A 4,798-nucleotide genomic window follows, 5' to 3' on the forward strand; every position below is an offset into this window, starting at 1 on the left:
CGGATTTGCTGCAGACGGGCGGATTCTCAGGAATCCGCTCGGATTGGTCCTTGTGTACACGGATTCAGTTCCATCCGTGCACCAACGCATTCCCTTATCATTCTTTCTTTCTTTCTTTCAAATCTTGTGATCTTCATTGTGGGGGCACTACTAAGGCATGAATAGCCTAGGCAATTTCCATCCCCACACTAAGGTAAAGCACTACACATCAATTAAAATCATTAGTCCCTCCCTCACTTCTCTCTTACATGACAATTATTTTGATCAATGTAAAAATAAATCCAAAAATGACAAAAATGCAATACAAAAATTGAAAACTAAGTTAGGGAGTTAAAAATATTTACAAGTGGTGGTTTAGGGAGGACTCCACCAAACTCTCATTCTTGATGAGATGTCAAGGGGGCATGTTCAAGGTGTTGTTGATGTTGCTCAACACCTTGAAAAGGTAATCAAAGCTTGTTCATTGTTATGGTAGAGGTCCTCAATAGACCGTGGCCCTTGTTGTTGATCATGATCGATGGCATGTCCAATGTAGGGATTAAAGATCCCTTCAAATTCGTCGTCCCAAAGACCACAAACTTCATTGAGTTGATCATTGAAAATCTCTTGCTTAGATGGAGACAACTCTCCCAATTTCTTCTCTTGGCCAATGAGGCCATCATCTTCTTCCTTGGTTGATTTTGATGAGCTTTGCAAGCTCTCCTTGTCACAATTCACTTGCTCTTTGAATGGAGCATCTTCAACTTTCTTCCTCCATTGGAGTTCCGATTTCTTCCTTTCATCTTTCCGGCTATAATGATCAATCATGAAACATGGCTCATGCAAACGAGGAGCTCTCATAGTCTTGTCAAGATTAAAAGTTATGCTTTCATCTCCCACTTCTAGAGTGAGCTCTCCATGTTTCACATCAATCACCGCACCCGCGGTGTGTAGGAAAGGTCTTCCTAAGATGATTGGAATGTTGGAATCTTCCTCCATATCAACAATGACAAAGTCCACCGGGATGAAAAACTTCCCAATTCGCACGGGGACATCTTCCCATATCCCTAATGGTGTCTTCGTCGATCTATCGGCCATTTAAAGAGTGATATTGGTGTATTTAAGCTCTCCCATTCCCAACCTTTTACTTACCGAGTACGGCATGACACTCACACTAGCCCCTAGATCACATAAGGCTTTGTTGATCGTTGTGTCGCCAATGGTACACGGTATTGAGAAGCTTCCCGGATCCTTTAACTTTGGAGGTGAACTCCCTTGAAGTATTGCACTACTCACCTTAGTGAAGGCGATAGTCTCAAGTTTCCGGATCGACTTCTTCTTTGTGAGGATATCTTTCATGTACTTTGCATAGGCCGGAACGTGATTGATTAATTCCGTGAAAGGAATTGAGACTTCTAAGTTCTTCACAATTTCCATGAACTTTACAAGTTGATCATCAAATTTGGGCTTGGCTTGACGACTTGGAAAAGGAAGTCTAATCACAATGGGCTCCTTTTCTTTGGCTTTGTCTTCATTTTTCTTTGAACTTTCTTCCTTTGATGATTCCCCTTCTTTGGGACTTTGCACCACAACTTCATTCTCACTAGCTCTCACAACTTCATCCTCAACTTGCTTCTCCGGTGCTTCATATCTTGTACCACTTCTCAAGTGAATGGCACTAACCGTTTCATGTCTAGGGGGATTACTTTGAGGTGGTAATTGCCCCTTTTGTCTTTGTGAGCTTGAAGATGCTAGTTGGGTCAATTGTGTTTCCAACATCTTGGTGTGAGCTAGAATGTTGTTGATGGTGGTGTCTTTTGCTTGGCTATCTTTTTGCATTTGGGTGAAAAATTCTTGTTGATTCTTTTGCATTTGGAGGACCGCTTTTTGGACATCAAAACCTTGGTCATTGTGGTGATTGTATGGATTTTGATTTTGGTAACCTTGGTTTTGATTGTAAAAGGGTCTTTGATTTTGATTTCTCATGGGTGGTGGAGTGTATGTTGTTTGAGGGTTTTGAACATTTTGGCTTTTGTATGAGAGATTTGGATGGAACTTGGTGTTTTCATTGTAAAAGTTGGAATAAGGGGTACCACTTTTGTAAGCTTGGAAAGCATTAACTTGTTCGGTTGTTCCCCTACATTCACTTGAGTCATGACCCAAGGTTCCACAATTCTCACATATCCCGCTTGGGATTGATGAGGATGCCGTCATGGCATTGACATGATGCTTTGATGATTTTGAGTTTTCCTCAAGTCTAGCCATAGCTTGTTCAAACTTCAATTTTATTGTGTCAATGTGAGCACTAAGTTGAGCACCCAATTGAGTAACGGTGTCCACTTCATACTTTCCTCCTCTAGTAGCCTTGCGAGGCCTACTATATTGTGAATTATGGACCGCCATTTCCTCAATCTTGTTCCATGTTTGATTGTCATCAACTTCGGTGAACATTCCATTTGATCCCATATTGAGAATGTTCCTAGAATCTTCATATAAACCATTCCAAAATTGTTGCACTAAAAACCATTCGCTAAGTCCATGGTGAGGACATGAGCGACAAATACCTTTGAACCGCTCCCAAGCTTCATACAAAGATTCTTCATCCCTTTGCTTAAAACCCGTAATTTGAGCTCTTAGCATATTGGTCTTTTCCGGCGGGTAGAATTTTTTGTAGAAAGCTAGAGCTAGCTTCTTCCAAGAATCTATTCCAAGGGTGGCCTTATCAAGGCCCTTCAACCATTGCTTTGCGGTGCCGATTAACGAAAAAGGAAATAAGACCCATCTTATTTGGTCTTGAGTCACGCCTTTTGAGATATAGCTTCACAATAATCGCAAAAGGTTTCCATATGAGAATGAGGGTCCTCACTAGGCATTCCCCCCGAATTGGCTCCTCTCAACTAGTTGGATGAAGGCGGACTTGGCAATAAAGTTTCCGGTAAGATGTTGTGGGGTAGGAGTACCATTTGGTAGATCCTCCTCGGTGGGTATAGAGTGTGACGAGAATTTAGGCATTGTAGGTGGATTTTGTGTGGTATTGTTTAATGGGTTTTCTTCTCCTTCTATTGCGAAAGGATTGACAAACTCACTAGTGGGTTGAACAACTTCACCAACACCTCCCAAATTCCTCCTAACAAGTCTCCTATTATTCGTCAAGGTTCTTTCGATTTCACGGTCAAAAGGTAACAAATCTCTTTGTAACCTTCTAGACATGCAAAATATCAAACAACTCGAAAACAATTAGAACAAACCTTGAGGAGTTTTACTTCCCCAAGGTGAGAAAGACACAACTAAAAACAATAAAAGAAATCTTAAATCAATTAAACACCGTCCCTAAACAACGGCGCCATTTTTTGATCGAGTCCATTTCGTTTCACAAATTAAGCATATGTGGTCGTTGGTCAATGGTCGATACAAAACACAATTTATACTTCACAAACAACTCTACAATTAGTAAAGAGGCAAGTAAAGGTCGGATCCCAAGGGACGGGTATTGAAATGAGAATTCTATTGTAACTAGTAGTGTCTAAGGGGTGTCACAAATTGGGTTGATGTAGAAGGTTACTAAACTAAAATAGCAATGAAAATAAACTAGCAAGATGAATAAAATAAGGGGTGTAAACAATTGATTTAAAGGCACTAGGGTGTCATGGGTTCATAGGGGAATCATGGGATATGATCATACAAACATGCTCTCAAATTATAAGCAAGCAATTATTGTTGTGATGGATTGAGTTGGGTTATATCTTACAATCCTAGGAAAGTTTGGGTCCCGGAGCCGAATCGATTAGATTGTACAACACCTACAAGTCGACTTAATCTTTCCTACTCAACACATGCATGGTCTAACAAGACTCGAGTTGGGTTATGTCTTACAAGTCAAGTTGAAAGGATAGAAGATGATAGTAAATGCAAGGATTCATAGGCTTAGCATTTCATCAAATATAACATGTGCATGTATTAAGATCAAAACAAGCAAGCAAATAAGATATGAAAGCATATTAATTTAAGCATGAATCATTCCCCATGTTGGTTTCCCCTAATCACCCATTAAACCCTAGCTAAGAGACTACTCACTCATTATCATATTGATCATGCTAGAAAGGTTGTCAATCATACTAACATAATGAAACATGATGAATAAATGAAAGTAATTAGCAATAATTAAAAAGGGATTAAGAGATTATACCTACTAATGATTCCAATAATAAAGCAAGAATAATAGAAGTACTTGAATCCTAGATTGAGAGGTTGTCAATCTCCCAATAATAACCCAAATAATCTTCAATTACCCAAAATAAAGTAAGAACAAGAGAGAGATTAAAGAACTAAAACTTGGATTAAAACTTGATTAATATTTCATTACAATATTGAAGAGAGATTTGATTAATATTAACTACACTAGTTATTCATAAGAAGAACATGCTCCTCTAATTAGACTAATGGGGTATTTATAGTGAAAATTAGGGAGGATGCATTAGGGTTAACTAAGGGCTAAACTAGTAATTACACTTTTAAGTTGAGCAAGGAGACTCCGGTATTCTCCGAGAGAAGGGCTTCTCTTATCGTGGCTTGAAGAATGAAAACGTCTTTGTCTTCAAATCCGTGCGGATGGGAGTCGGGACGGCCGGATCTGGGCTGGAGAATCCGAGCGGATCCTTGGGCAAGACGCTCGGATTGGCGATGGGGAATCCGAGCGGATTCCTTTGAGGGACGCTCGGATTGGGCTTGGGCGGACGGACGGATTGTGTACAATCCGTTCGGATTGTCTGCAAAGATCTTTTCTTCTTCTTTTCTTCCCTTTTCTTCATGAATTCCTTGG

At 39.9% G+C, this 4,798-nt stretch overlaps 1 non-coding gene across 1 annotated transcript; it reads left to right on the forward strand.

Annotated features, from left to right (window-relative positions):
- Nucleotides 1-2,512: 2,512 nt before the first annotated feature.
- Nucleotides 2,513-2,619, forward strand: LOC141610034 (small nucleolar RNA R71). The gene has a single exon (XR_012527929.1). It is a non-coding gene; the product is annotated as a small nucleolar RNA R71 (small nucleolar RNA).
- Nucleotides 2,620-4,798: the final 2,179 nt, after the last annotated feature.

The sequence above is a fragment of the Silene latifolia genome, chromosome 10 (assembly GCF_048544455.1).
Source record: "Silene latifolia isolate original U9 population chromosome 10, ASM4854445v1, whole genome shotgun sequence".
In the NCBI taxonomy this organism is placed as follows: domain Eukaryota; kingdom Viridiplantae; phylum Streptophyta; class Magnoliopsida; order Caryophyllales; family Caryophyllaceae; genus Silene; species Silene latifolia.